We start from the raw sequence: 16,264 nt of genomic DNA on the forward strand, positions 1-16,264 counted from the left end.
AGGATTACAGGCATGTACAATCATAGCTGGCTCTAAGGGTACTTAAAAACAAAAACAAAAGTATGTCTGTAAAAAATAGAGTACAAAAATAATAAGCACAGCTGTGTTCCATATTTGAACATTCAAAACTTGCACAGTAAAGGAAAGATTCTTGTTATAATCTCAATGGGAAACTTCATTTTTCCCTCCCCTTATTATCCATTGTGTAGTATGTCTGTCTTCTGGTTCATTCTTCACTGGCTGAATTAAATTGGAAAATTTGCTTTTCACTGAAAGCAAATTGGAGAATTTGATTGGATCACTAAGCCACACTGTGGTTCCCTGAAGAGCCTCACGCCCTTACACTCATGCCCTTATATTCTGTAGATTGTTCCTGTTTACTCTCTTAAAGAATGGACTCCTTTTACAGTCTAGATAGTCTTTTTACGATTCTTCTCCAAGGCCAAAGGCCCCTTGACTCTCTATGACATTGGAGACTTCATCTTCAATTTATAATTCATAGCCACATATCTAAATATCACACATAGACATCTCAAGGAATCATTTCCTTGAATTATCTTCCCTTCTTACTCCTCTGTATGTTCTTAAATATTTACTTATTTTTATTTTATGTGTATAATGTGTTCTGCCTGTATTTATGTCAGTGGACTACATGCATGTAGTGTCCATAGAAGGCAGAGGATTTGAGCCATCATGTGAGTGCTGAGATTCAAAGCCAGATTGAAGAAGCATGCATATAACTGTTTGCCTTTCATTAGAAGAAAATTGCTCTGATTATTATCCTCAGCTCATAAGGTGGAAGTTGTGTAGTACTGTATCACTTGAAATCCCTTCTTGTGAGTACCTGTTTATAAGCCTGTAAAAATGCCATTGACGGGGCTCATGCACAGGTCCTGCTTTCTTTCACTAGGAGAGGTGGGATAGTGCTACAAGAGAGGCTTTGAGAGAATAACATATCAGACTGAAGATCAGCCTGAAGGTGTCAGTGAGACCTATATGAAGTTAAAATAAAGTTTCCATTAAAGAAACACTGCAGCTTAGCACCCTGCAGAGCTACCAAAAACCCGTGCTGCTTTATCTGTGAAAGATCAGCAGCAAGGCCCCTCAGTATATGATGGGGATTTGGTTTCCTCAGGAATGGACTCCTCATGCGTCCTAAGTGCATGAATTATGTCCATACAGTAGAATCAGCATAACAAGTGGTACGTACCCCAGCCACAATCAATTAAGTTTATTAGCAATAGGACCTCTGGGCTGTTGCATTGTTCATTATTTAGATTTTACCAGAAATAGTCTTTGCCTTCATTTACCCAATACAGAGTACGAGAAATTGCTTTTGCTGACTGATCTAAAAATATTAGACCAAGAGTAAATATAAGAAGTGCATCTTACCTAATGTCTTGCTTTCTCCTATCTTTAACCAGTAGAAATGTGGGGCTGTGAATAATTGAAGCTAGATCTATCCAGCATTAGAGCCATACATGAATTTTAATAAAAGTCAAGGGCAGTATAATACCCTGCTGGCTGCTGACAAAGCAATTCACTTTTATATCTTGGGTTAGAATAACATTCTGTCCTTCCTCATTCTTGAGACACTTGGTTTTGTTAAAATGACTACCTTTATTTAAATTAAGAACACATTCAGAGTCATTTTAATAATATATGATTTCATTCATAAAGAGGTCCTTCATTTATTTTACCATAATTTTTCTCAACCAGAGTTTTCAATGTTTTTGCTAATAAGAAAAGAAGCAATACTTACTTTGGCCCAACCAACCAAATTGTTCTTATTATTGATTATCTAAAACAAAACAAAACAAAAAACAAAAAACTCCAAACAAGCCCAGTAACCTGTCAACGGGGGCTAGTTACTGAAAACAAGCCCAGTAACCTGTCAGTGGGGGCTAGTTACTGAAAATTGCCTGAGTAAACACTGTTGTGTGATTTCACAGATAAAGTGCATTCTAGCTGGAACCTATGCAGAGGCAACCTCCTAATGTGACAGAGCCCTGCATCCACACGCATATAGATTGTTAATGTGTGTTAAGTGCATCACCCATCTCCATTAGTTGATGAGATTGTAATTTCCTACAAAGCTAAATCTATAGTTTTTTTTTTTTAGGTTTTTATCTCACCTGGGTAGAATGTCCTAAAGCCTGAGTCCATTCTGTAAACCCAGTGTCAATAAATATGATCACAGTGGCTAGAGGTAGTGTGGTTCCAGAAGGATTGGCCAAAACCCCTGAGGCTCTGCACTCTCTGAGCATGGCCTGAATCTTGTTCCTAGTGTTGTGGTTTTTTGTTTGTTTGAGTTTTTTTGTTTTTTGTTTTTTGTTTTTTTGGTTTTTGGTTTTTCGAGACAAGGTTTCACTGTATAGCCATGGCTGTCCTGGAACTCACTCTGTAGACCAGGCTGGCCAAATGAGCTCATAGTCTCCTCTCACCTCCTTCTACACTCTCTTATTCTGAACTCCCTGGTAATGTGAGGTAAGACAAACTATTCTTGAAGTTTGCCATTCTTTGGGTCACTAATGAAATTTCTGTGTAGAAATCTCAAACACAAGCTGCTCAGTGTGTCTGAAGTTATGGGCACATAATTAGGGAGTCAGTTGAGCATCTTTCATTCTTCCCCATTGCTGCTTGTTCCCAGGTGAGCTACTCAGGTAGCTATATGTTCATCATCTGATCTCTGAAGTTTCCTTATCCAGTTTGTAGTAACATAGCAGACTTTAGTTTATACCTGGAAGTTCTAAATTCTAAATTCCATTATCAAAGTTGCTAAATTTAAGCTTTACAGCTTTTCCGGTGAGCTCCCTACATCCACATCACCAGTTTGAACCTGCACAGCAGTCATAGGGCCAGTATGCTGGGTTTTGTGTGTGCTTTTCAATTATTTTCCCTTGTATATCTTTTTCATGGGTAGGATGGTAGGAAAATCATCCAGTAAGTATGGAGGGAGCATGTTACAGGATTTTATTATTGATTTTTGATGGTATTTGGTATGGTTTATGAGTTGGTAGAATTTGGGGCTCTGAAGTTTATGGGTGTATTGACTCCTGCAGATGCACAGGTATTATCTACACTGTGGCCTATAAGCCACAGCATAAAACTTAATGTCCTGGATAGTCAGCTTGGCTACAAGACATTCAAAACATCCTTGCAGTTTTATACCAAAAGGAATTGAGGTAGCTTCTTAAAAATTGTTTAGACTGATTTTATTTATATGTATGAATATTTTCACTTGCAAATGTATCTGTTTATCACATGTATCTCTTGTACCCACACAGGTCAAAAGAGAGTATAGGATCCCTTGCAATTGGAGGTATAGCTGGCTTTGAGTCACCGAATGGGTACCAGGTCTGAGCCTGTGTCTTCTGTATAAGTAGCAGGTGGTTTTGACCTTTGAGCCACTTTCAGCCTCCTAAGGCAGTTGCTTGTGGCACAGACCTTTAAATCTACCCCTGACTTCTCAGGTCTCATGATGAAATGAACCCAACTGAAAAGACTAGATCTAAGTCTAACTAGGAAGGGTAAGTGGGACTCCAGGTGACGTCACTCGTCCTTTCCCTACTTTCTGCTGAATCTCACTGCTCACATGGCACACATCTGAAAGGGAAGCTGCACTGTGCAACCTACACAAGGCGTGCAGGGCTAACACAGAGCGATCTAAGCAGGAGAAATACTATAAGTGGTGCTGGAAGAGAGTGAGCACTCTAGCCCAGTAGCCACTTGGTTCCTAAGCTTTAGGTTTGAGTCCTATTAACTTTATTCCTAAAAGTTGAGTTGAGTAAAAGAAACCCAGAGTGACAGTGACTCAGAGGGGTTTACACAGCCTGCTGCTGCTAAAGTAGAACTGTAGGCTGGCCCCAGAAAAACTTACGCATACAATAATTTTTAAATGAACCAAACTTTGAATAGAAAAAAAAAAGCACACCTTGTTTAGGACCTTGGATTTTGTATTATACAATCTATTAAACAATGAGACACTTGAGATAGTGATAGTATGTGTCACTGTGACCTACACCCAGTAACTGGCATACAGTAGAGTGAGTAAACACTGCTAGGTAAGGTAGAGATACACCACTCTATATTAATAATAATACCAGTTAAATAACAGTGCGCAGGATGGCAAAGAGCAACAGCTGTGCAGGAGAAACTCAGATGAACAGGTGTATCTACGTCTGTCTTTTGGGTTTGCAAAAATACCACCTGTAACTTGACCACTTTAACTTGACTACGCCTTTCAATAAAGGATCCTGACAGGATATTTTTGAGCATAACATTAAAAATGTGCTTCATTCCTAATAAACATTTATACCTATTCCCCAAAAATGAAATTTGTTTTCCCTTCAGTTTTATATAATAGAATAATCCCTTGGTGGTATAATTTTTAGCCCCCATCTTCAGAATGCATCGTTAGAATGCATCAAATTCTTAAAGGTCCACAATTTTCATTTTCGACCTGATAAAATTTCAGTGGCATATCCTTAGCTGTAGAGCATTAAAGTGTAATTCAGAATACTGGTGCTCCAGTTGGTTATCTACTAATCTAGACCAGAGAAGAATAGGTGGGTTTTATATGTACCTTAAGTTGTGTGGGAACCTCTTTGAAGCTCTTCATGTGTCATGGCCAGAATCAGTAGACATCTCCTCTCCTAAAATAAGGACTTCCACCTTTGCCATATATTTGGGAAAAAAATGCCATCATATGCAAAATTTACCCGCCATAGAGACGTAAGCTATATTTGGAATGATCTCTCCCATTTTTAAATATAGGTAGGTAGATATTTAATTTTTAATTCTTTCCAGGATTTTGACAGGTTCCGCGTATGTTAATAGAAAATAGGCTTATTATTGAAGCACAGAGCTGCTTGTCACTGAAGCTTCATTAACACTGTTATCGCTGCCTGACATTTATCTTATAATTTTCTGGAGCTGACTGTTGTGTCTCCATGGAAACCTAAATTGCAATTGAAACAAGTATGATAATAAAGGCATCCACCAAGATTGACAGCAAGCAAAACCTAGTTACATTTTGTTTATAGTTCCTTCAGTAGCTACAGCTAGAGACAGGGAAAATGCTCTTTGGGTACTTAGAATTAACTCTCTCCTGTCACAGTGGTACCTGGCTCAGCCTGTATGGCAAATTTATTATAACATCTTCAGCGATGATGTTAGTAATAATGATACTGATCTTTACTGGAATCATCTCAAGTCATTATGAATACTGAATGTAATATTTGCCCTGATCTAATCTCAACCCAAAAGAAAATTTTACCCCATCTTGCCACTATTCAGTGTTGTTCAGTCCAGCTCTTCCAGCTTGTGATGGCACCGGAATAATTTCTTTTAGGGTGGAGGGAAAATATTTATACTAATTTTTCCCTTGATGGTGAGAAACCTGAGCTCTCTCAAGTTCATGACTTCGTGTTGATTTGGCTGTTGCCTCAAATGGAGTAAGTCCAGAGTGAATTAATTTAAAATTAATTTCATTTTGGAAGACACCATCTGGCTGTGTTTAGGAAAGGCACTTACACAGATATATAAATACATGATCATCTGTATTCATTGTGCCAGATGTAATGTCAAAAAATGAAGAAATGTCTCAAAAATTATCTGGGGAGAATTTTTATATAATGATATTCTGTCTCTTAGCATAAGAGCCATTGTGTTTGAGCACATTTAGTCTCATTTTAATTCTATAGGTCTGATGGTATACATTTTTAAGAATATGTAATTTAAATGCCAAAGCCTATTGTTGATTGAAGATATTAGATTATTTTTATTGGTCAAGATTCTAAAGATAATTTCTTATTGAAAAGAAGAGGTATAAATTTCCAAATCAGTATGTTATATTTGTTATTGATTAAGAGTGCTGACTATATTAAGATTTTACAGAATAGTCCTATATGGGATAGCATGTTTTTATAAATATATGATAGAGGAATGGCTTTGTATCATGGACTCCAGGATACACACCATAAGCATTGGTTGAATGGCTAGCCTGTTACCCTTTACAAGGCCAATAGCACCCTTGACCACCATCCCAGCCAGGGATCTCTGCCAGAGTTCTCTCCTGGTGGCCCTCAGCCTTTGGTCTCACTGGCATGCTTAGGAGGAAGTGCTCCAAGGGCTCATCCCCTTAGTCAGCATTGCCTCACCCCCTCTCTCACTCTCCTGGTGCCTCTCCCCTCCTACTCTTTTCAGTCTCCTGGTCATCTATGCGAAATAACAAGAGTTCACCATCCTTTGGCTTTGATTTGTTTAAATGTAAACATTGACCTTGACTATATTAGTCACGTGTTGCTGCCTTACTAAAAGACCATGCTATATATTGTGTTCTATTAAAGATGGTATCACTTTACATCTTGATTCTTATATGTGCTTCTGCTCATAAATAATATAAGTTATACATTATTCAGCTATCTCTATTATACTTAGCACATGTCTGACATAAACAAGTCCTTAACAGTTAGAATGAGCAGCAGCTGAAGAGTTGCCTCCATTGGTAAAGTGCTTGCCCAGCACATCTGAGGGCCTTACCTCGGATCCCCAGTGCTCCAACATGCACATACACATCCACACGCACACACAACAAACAAACAGATGCACAGCATGTATTTGTAATACTGGCGCCAGGGAGGCAGGCAGAAACAGGCATAGCCCTGGGGCTCTTGAACCAGCTGGCCCAGCTGAACCAATGAGCTCCAGATTCAGTGGGAGACTCCATGTCAGAAAAGAAAGTGGAAAGTAGGTTGGATGGTTCATTAGGGAACGTTGCTTGTTGAACAGTCTGGTGACTTGAATTTGATTCCTAGGATCTACATAGTAAAAGGAGAAAAAAACTCTTCAAGTCACCTTCTGACCGTCCCACATCCTCACACACTGTGATACCTGTACCAACATTTTATATATATATATGTGTGTGTGTGTGTGTATGTATATATATATATATGTATATGTGTGTATATAATGCAAATGTTTATTTCTAGTGTGTATATATATAAAATATATATAATGTGTATATATATACTATATTTATATATGTGTGTGTATATATATATAATATAAATGTTTATTTCTAGTGTAAGATATATATATCTTACACTAGAAATAAATAAATGTAATGTATTGTTAAAGTAAGACAGTGAGGAAAACATCAAACATAGACCTCTGGCCTCCACACTCAGCATGCATGTGCACCCGTGCTCTGTATGTAAGCACACACACACAAGCATGTGAGCATGTACCCACATACACATATGTTCATACAAATTATAAAATGCAAACAAGAATGGGAAGAAATGACAAGGACTCTGTGTGGTGATAACTTGTAGGGTGCTTGGATTCTCCATAGAGCGATCATAGAGTCAGACTTGGATCTAGCATGCTGGGGTGGTGCATTCGGTGAGTAGGGGCTGATGGGAGGCTTCCTTGGGAGCTGGCTTATACAGGACACTACTTTCACTACAGCTGGAAAAACCTGGTCTGCAGGAAACCTTACATCATGCCTATATTGTTTATCCCTCTTTTGTGTGACATTTATTTTTTATTGACTTACTACTTTAAGTTAGATTATACACAGGTGAGGTAGGTAAAAGAAGAAATCAGTGTTCATTTTGAGAAGTGGGAACCCACACTGATTTCCTGCAGTATTTTTCTTCATTTCATTACAATCTTAATTTTCAGTTTATTGATAGCCAAAATAATATTCTCTCAATCTTCCTAAAGAGCCATTTCAGTTCCTTGCCCTCAGTAGACAGGCACATTCAGCACGTCAGGTATGAGCATGTAAAACAAACTGGGAAGACATTCATTCTCAATGGGCAGCCTGAAGAATTCTGACCCTGTAAGGTGGAAGCAGTCGGCTGTCACCGGAGGGTGTGTCAGTGTGAGGCTGCACTTTGGAAAGATGAGGGCCTCTGTATCTCTTGTTTAAAATGATTGTTTCCCTGGTGCCATTTCTAAACATTCGTCAGAAATACCTATCAGCGTAGTGAAAATGCCTTCTGCTCAAGCCCCAAGGTCCACGGAACAGTTTCTGACAAAGCACAGCAGGAAAGGAGATTGTCATCAAGGGCAGTCTGCAGCCGGTGCTTGGCAGCCTTGCCAGCAAGGGTTATTGTGTGTTCAGTCATCATGCACCCCCCACGTGCCTCCAAATTTACTTCTTTGTAGGGGTTTTCCAGCTTTCTGCCTTTTACTAGCAGTCAAATGGAGGGAGATAAGGTAATCAGGTTTTCCTTTCACTTGGTGAGTCCAAATGCTGGTATTCTGTGACCTTTTCTAAAGAGGAACATTCCCTGTGAGTCATGGTTGCTTTTTACCCTGGTAACAGATGTATAGCTTTCAGATCTCTGACCAAATACAATCCAGTATTAACTCTAGTGGGTTAGTAAAACATCCATGACAAGTGTGTTGTTTCTAAGTTACTTTTGAAAGAAAAAAATGTCACCCTTAAAAAAAAAAACTTTCTATTTATTCTTTGTGAATTACACATCATACACCCCAATACTACTCTATCTCCCCATTCCTTCATATCCACCCTCTGACCTTGCAGCCTCCCCCCACACAAAACACAAACAACAACAACAAAAATTAAAAACAAAAACCAAAAAAGCCCACATCTCATTGTGGAAGCTGTAGTGTATCACAGTGTGTCCCACAGTGCAGCCTTTTGTCCACACACCTTTACTTGCAGATGTTACCTGCAGTGAGTCATTGATCTGCTTCAAGGCCTCTGGCTCCTGCTGCACCATCAATACTGGATCCTCACCAGCACTCCCCTCAGATGTCCTGTTGCTGTCCTGCTTCAAGGAGATCCAGCAGATCCTAAGCTACTTTCACTCTGCTTGCTCCACCCCTTCATTTGTCCACGTAGATGGGGTTCCGATAGACCAAACTGAAAGCCCTGGATCTGGGCTTGTGTAGTAGCTTAGCTGACTTGGTCACCCTTGCAGCTCTTTGGCACTCATACCACCGTCTCCAGCTCTCTAGCACGGCCTGATAGCTCACTCAGTGCCCCCGCTGCAAAAGGCAAGGCCAGCTCTCTGTCTCTCATGGCCTTGGGGCCATCTCACCCCCACCCTCTCCACCAGGGCTAGCTACGTGCTGCCCAGGTGAAGTGTGGGGCCAGCATTCTAGAGTGCTGCAGCAGTAAGGGTCAGGACTAGCTTTGCATAGCCCTTGGACAGCAACAGTGTCTTAGGTGGCAGCCCATTGCAGGGATGTCCCCATGGCCTTTGGTGGTAATATGAGCCATGGATATTGGCACAGACCCCAGCTGCTGCATGGCCATATACTGAGACATGGCCTTTAGTGGCAGCACAGGCCAGGACTTCTCAATGAGCTCAGGTGGTAGGACAGGCTTCTCAGCTCAGGCTATTTCTCTCCACTCTTCTGTGTCCAGCTCCACGTCTTGTCACAGTGCTCAAACCCATCAACTCTCTCTCTCCCAGCTCTCCACCACTCTGAGTGGTTCCTGCTCTGGGTGGGCCATGCAGCAGGCAGGCCTCTGGGTGCCTTCCATCTGTCCTATATACTCTTACGACATTTCTTTTCCCCTCATGTTTTTTATTAGATATTTTCTTCATTTACATTTCAAATGCTATCACCTTTCCTAGTTTCCCCTCAGAACATCCCTTATAACCCCCTACCCCCTGCTCCCCAACCCACCCACTCCCACTTCCTGGACCTGGCATTCCCCTATATTGGGGCATATAAAGTTTGCAATATCAAGGGGCCTCTCTTCCCAGTGATGGCCGAGTAGGCCATCCTCTGCTACATATGCAGCTAGAGACACGAGCTCTGGTGGTACTGGTTAGTTCATATTGTTGTTCCTCCTATAGTTGCTGACCCCTTCAGCTCCTTGGGTACTTTCTCTAGTTCCTTTATTGGGGATTCTTCCCTTATGTTTTGTAAAAATCCTATGGACGAGCAATATTACATGTACATAAAGTAACCTTGAATTTTCCTTCAGAATAACACAAGCTAATTTACTTAAAATTTGATGATCGGAAAGGAATTTTTATCTCCTTCAGATATTTTGAGTATTATTTATTCCAGTTAATCTTCCATGAAGTTTTTGGTTGCTGGTATGGTGCCATTTCACCCCAGAGAATGTAGGCCCTTATTTTATAATTGACATGCCTGTAATTCAAAAGGTTCTGCTATACATGGTAAGAGATAACGGTGTCTTCCAAGTAAATACTGGAGCATCATTCTAGTTACATCTTATGTAACAACCTAGCTACAGTTAGGACACATGTGGGTAGCTGTGGCATCTAAAGACTCTATATGGTGTTTTTGCCTGGCTCCTGGTTGCCATGTTGCCATTCTGTGGAGAAGATAATGTTCTTTTTAAATGACCAACATTGCCCAGATGGACACTGCAGAAGACTTTTAGTACTGCTGAATTTCATGCCCATCCTGTAGCCTTCTAGAAGCACCAGACACATTGCCAGTCCTCTTCCTCTGTTGCCTTATGCAGCTCTGTCCTGGATAGCTTTCCATGACAACCAAGCAGTCTAGTCTTTTGTGCGCTTTCTCTTAAGTACACGTGGTATTAGACAATTATTCCTAAACCCATGTAAAGAGTGGCTTTGTCAGCTGACTGAGATGCAGCTCATTTTGTTAGGAAGAATGTTGGGACATATTGAGAGAGATGGCTCTTTGGTAGCACCCTTGGCAGTTGGCCACTAACAGTTCCATCTAAGCCTGTGTTGCTCCCCACAGCATACATGACACCTTGTCAACTCTCTGGCCTGTATGTATATGCCTTGAGCTTTGGGGATTAAATTAGACACAGGATGTGGAATTATACCAAAGTTTCAAGCAGCTGGTTATACTATCTAAATTATCTTTTCAGTAAGTCATCTCTGCATCCAACACACTGGAGATAGCATATTTTTGTAAACATTAATGCAAGTATTTATATGAATACAAGTATTTATATTTTTATAGCCTTTTGTAGAAATTATAACCATATATTATAATTTATGTTTAAATAAAATTAAATTACTATTTGTTCTCTTTGGTTTACAGTGGGATGAATGAGGTACAGAGGAGTTGTTTGATTTTTCCTTGAGGGCACACAGTTAAATTGATGCTGAGCCAAGGCCAGCTCCTTTGGCCCATTATCTGCTTATGGTTAGGCAACTGGGCTTTAATAGTATTTTCAAAACGGCTCCCTCAGAATAATATGTTTAAGTGAGTCTCAGCTCTAACTAGTGTTTTAAAAGGAGGAAAGAAGGTATATTTCTTTCTAGAGCTACCTAAATAAAATTAATAAAAATGTGTTTATATAGTTGCCTTAACCATAGTTGAGTACTCAGTAGCAATATGTAGCCACTGCCTGGCATACTGCAGTAGGCTAGTGATAGGGATATAGAGATGGCGATCATTTCTATCAGCATGGACTTAGAGTGAACCAATGCACTCATCCCAAGAAATAAAAACAGTAAGGTAAAGACCAAACAAATAAAAGGGTAAGAACAATATTATTATTTATTAACACCAAGTAGATCAGCTATCTTCAGACAACGGTATTTAGAGACAGGAATTTTTTTTTCATAGCAGTTTTGGCTTTGTAAGTTCGTTGCTTTTTTGAGATAAAGGAAATTAAATATAGAAAACAAATACAGGACAAAATACAAAATCAAAAATCTGTTTCTTTGCTTCCAGTCTTGAAAAGGAAACTTGAAAATTTTTAGGCCTTATAAAATGTTTTCCTGAAGTTAATAATAATAATAATCCATTGAGCCCCTTGTATTGAATGGTGCTCTGCTTTCTCAGAGGACGCGCGGATGGGTGCGCATGGTCTCTGTTGATATGATTTCTTTCTGCGAGGAAATGGAGTAGGGAAGTAGGTCAGTCAGGGCTGGGAGCTGCGTGTGAGCCCTCCTGTGGCCCTTCCAGTAGCGGCACTTTCCATCCTGACTCTGAGGCTCATGCCAGCAGTGTCCCTGACCGCGTGCTCACTGACTTATGCTCCCATTCCACTTGGCACCTGTCCTAGAGGGCCAAGGGCAAAACACAATTGCTATTCAGGGTCTCGTTGAAGTTTTCAGGCAAGGTGCCCACAGACGTATATGTCTGTGTCCAAGGTTTGCAAGTGGCCACAGAGTCTCGTGAAACACCACTACCTCAGGGTTTCGCCAAAGAAGTCGAGGTCATGGAACACGAAGGGCAGACAATTGGCTTTTAAATCTTACTGTATCCGTATTTTATAGTGTGATTCCCTACAAAGTTGCATTGGGGAAAGGCACCTTACTTCTGTGGACCTCATTTGCTTCATTTCTAAAATGAAGATGGTTCCAAAGAGCTATTATGATATTGTGTGTCAGATACTTGGCAACGGCTTCTGGCAAAGGGTAGGCCCTCTATTAATATTATTTAGATTTGAATCTAAACTTGTACTATACTGTGTTCCTTGGAAAGTACAGAATAAGAAAAGCAAGCTAGTCCTAGCATTCCAAGTCATGCAGACTCTTTTCTGACAAAGCTCTTAGGAGAGGGTTTGGCTGAGATGGGGGTATGTGTAGCTATAATTCTCTATGACAAGTTCCTTGGATACCTATGGTCCCTGGCAAGAACCCCCAAAAGCTTAACTTAAAACATGATTAACACATGATCTTTGGCTAACTCGAAGTCTCTGTCCCTACAGCCACATGAGAACTGAAGTCACCAGATTTCTAAAAGAAATATTCTTCAGCCAAGAGAAAAGATTCAGAGTCCAAAGGAGAAGTTAAAGTGTATTAAAACAAAGTTAGCAAAATTTTTATACACCAAGATGCAGTAATAATAAGAGGGTCATTGTCATATGAATAGCCCAAATAAATGTTTTTGATTGGGAGTGTTTGGTGGTGGTTTTAGTGTATACTATATGACTACATTTTCCTACAGACAGAATTATTGTACACTTCCCAAATGATCGTTTGCAAGATGGCAGACAAAAGGGGATATAAAAAAGGATACGTGGCAGCTACTCATCCGAGTGACTTTCTAGAAGTAGAGAAGAAAGGCTCTGGACAGATGGTGATCTTCTTATGTGGTAATTGAGAAGATGTGGGTTTCAAAGCAGCCTTAAAGGCTCATAAACTGGGTGGTTTGCAGCTTGTCTCCCAGAGATAGAGGAGTGGTGTGTGTACATTTTTCCAGCATTCCTGTTTTTATTTGGGACTGTGATTCAAGAAACCCAGTAAGACTTGCTTTGGAATTTGTCTTTGATTTGTTTTGAGCTGTCTGTACTCCACTCAAGCCATACTGTACAGAATGTTTAGCCACATGGTGGATTAGAAATACTTTGCAGTTTGGGGCCCAGGGGCATAGATTTAGATTCTAACTATAGTTCATAATCTGGTGTCCTTAGGAAGGGACTTATTTCTCAGATGTTGCCATTTGAAAAACTACTTTCTCATAGGGTTGTCTTAAAGATTAAAAATGTAGCCGGGTGGTGGTGGCGCACACCTTTATTCCCAGCACTTGGGAGGCAGAGGCAGACAGATCTCTGAGTTCGAGGCCAGCCTGGTCTACAAAGTGAGTTCCAGGACAGCCAGGGCTACACAGAGAAACCCTGTCTCGAAAAACCAAAAAAAGAAAAAAAAATGTAAATCACTGCCAGATGTGGTTGTTCACCCATGGAATCCTAGCTCTTGTTAAGGGGAAGCAAGGAGATCTCTGTGAGTTCAAGGTCAGGCTGTTCTACATAGCCAGTTCAGGCCAGGCAGCCAAGTCTACAAAGTAAGACTGAAAAAACAAACACACACACATACACACACACACAAAAAAAGAACTAAGACCAACTTTTTAAAAAGTAGTGTACATAGTGTAGTATTGGTATATATAAGATACTATTATTACTAAAGATATGAGTCATGTTTGTATTTATACCAAAAGAATTTTTAAGTAAAAAATAGAATTATGGTGATTACTTGTGGTGAGTGTGTAAAGGAAACGCATTCACAGTGAGAATAGCAAGACATTTATAGAACATTCTGGGCTATGTGCCTCTATGAGGTGATATCTGTTGTTGCCATTTTATAGATGAAGGATCTGAAGCTCAAAGTGGCACAGTAGAAAGCTCTGATGTCCAAATACAGAGCCCATGTGTTTGCCCTTTGAATGGTAAGGGGTCCAAGGTGTAAGACTGGGAGACAACGACTGGGAGACATGAAGTAAGCACTTTCTACTGTAGAAAGGCCAGAGGAGCTCTGGGCAGCTTCCCTCCTCCTTTGATTCCCTTGGTTTCTGTTATTTGGGAAAACATAAAAGGAATGTTCATTTGTGATGTGAGCATTCCTTAGTGCTTGCTCCAGAACTCTTGTTTAGATATTAGACAACTGTACTGCAGTCTAACTCTTGCTCTATATGAGCCATTGTCCAACTTCTGCTTTCTGTTAGCTTAGACTTGTGGCAATACCTTCCTCTTCTCATTTAGCTGGTTGTCAACAGCAGCAACCACGAGTCCTTCCTGTCCCAAAAGCAAGTCTTGCCACATTCTCAGCTTTCAAAGTGCTATAAACATGGTATCCTCTACTGCAAAGAGCTGAGCCACCTCCACTGTGTGCCGTCACAGCTCCACAGGCTAAATTGTTTATTGAATTCTCAGTGATGGGAAATAAGATAGGTGCATGAGAGCAAGATAAATGGTCTAGGCTAACATAAACAAGCATTGTATTATACCTGAATTGTTAAAAAAAAGATTTTTTATTCAATATTTTATTCAGTAGAGCATTTTTATAACAATAAGATCGATTAGCGAATGCTCTAAAAATGTATCATGTTACTTCAGTGATAAAAAACAAAGTGGTCACATGGGGAGGTGGTAGAGATGTAGAGATCAAGGCAACACCTACTGAAGAGGGTCTGACATCATTGCCTCTCTGAATTAATCTGAATTGAGTTTTTTGGGTTTTTTGTTTTTTTTCATTCTACAATGGAAATTTGAAATGAAAATGCTTTTGGGGGAGGAGGTTGTCTGTGTGAATGTGACAAAGTTTTCACTATGTCCTCAAATTCAGGAACTGCCTTCCATAGCTCCCAGTTTTTCCCATGCTCAAGAGTGCAGTCATGCTTTAAGGGGGTGGGGGGGGGCACTCAAGTCTAATGAGTTTAGACCTGCAGCGTCTTTAAAGTGTTCTTTTTGTTTGTCTGTTTCTGGCAACAAAATAAGGAACTCTCTCTGCTTAAGATCTTTTTCTAGTGCATTTTTGGTATTTCTCTTAGGCGACAGTGAAATCACACCTGCTTAGTGTTTCTTCTTTCTGACATGCTTAACTAGTGCAGTCGTCGCCTGCTTAAAAGGCTGCTGGCTTTTTGCACATGTCCGGCTCTTTGCATTTCCACAGACTGATGAAGTAAACTAAGAAGCAGTTAGCATTCTAAAGAGAAGACCTGGGGTTGGGTGGGGGTTATGAGGAAACGGTATTTGGCTTGCTTTATTATTGTCAGAGGGGTAGCCCCAGGTAAAAAGAAATGACTTCATCATATCAGACTTGTGACAAGTATTCTCTCCCAGATTTGGGTCTGGGAAATGATAGGAAGACATATAAAGGCTTATGCCTTATTCTTATTCTTTGTATCCACCCCAAATATTTACTGAAGCTAGGAGAAGAAAAGCAGACCTTTTTCTTCTCTTTCCCAAACGTGTGATTGTTTAGAACTTAAGTGCAACATCTGGAAGTCAGATATACAGAGAACAATTTATGGAGTGTGAAAGATTTGAAATATTCAGTGTCCTTTAGTGGGAACTCAACTTTCTGTGGTGTATTTTTTTCCCCAACACAAAGCAGGCAATTCTGAGATCACTTTTGCCTCTCTGAATTAAGCCCTTTGTGCTTGGGTCCCATAAACAATGTGCTTTTTAAAGGGGACCCCCCCCCCATGCTCTGGCCCTTTTCTCCAGTGCAAGCAGCCAATCAGCTGCACTGAGCTGCATAGCTGGAGCGCTTTCCATTCTGAGCAGCAACAAGGTACTAATTTGATGCACACATGGATGCCTCTCGCACTCTGCAAATTCATCACCAGCATCTTGCATTAGTCATCTGATGGACTGCCAAGTGTTTCATTTGCTTTCCATGTGACTTTATTATTACCACCTCTCTTCCAAAACCTCTGAAAAAGGGCGGGGAATGGGGGAGAGGGTGAGAAATCCAGCAGAAATCCAGCTCTGCCTTTCTTTCTCAGGGATAACCAGTGCCGAGCTGATAATGCTGCTGATTTGTGATGTGTTGATGGCAGCCTTGCCAATTGAGACCTGCACTTA

General features: G+C 40.3%; 1 protein-coding gene across 23 annotated transcripts in view; it reads left to right on the forward strand.

The window, feature by feature from the left end:
• The window catches only part of Celf2 (CUGBP Elav-like family member 2), an 856,147-nt gene that overhangs the window by 655,471 nt on the left and 184,412 nt on the right, over positions 1-16,264 (forward strand). The window lies entirely within an intron of this gene.

This window comes from Mus caroli, unplaced genomic scaffold (genome assembly GCF_978045245.1).
Source record: "Mus caroli unplaced genomic scaffold, Mus_caroli_1 scaffold_2, whole genome shotgun sequence".
Lineage (NCBI taxonomy): Eukaryota > Metazoa > Chordata > Mammalia > Rodentia > Muridae > Mus > Mus caroli.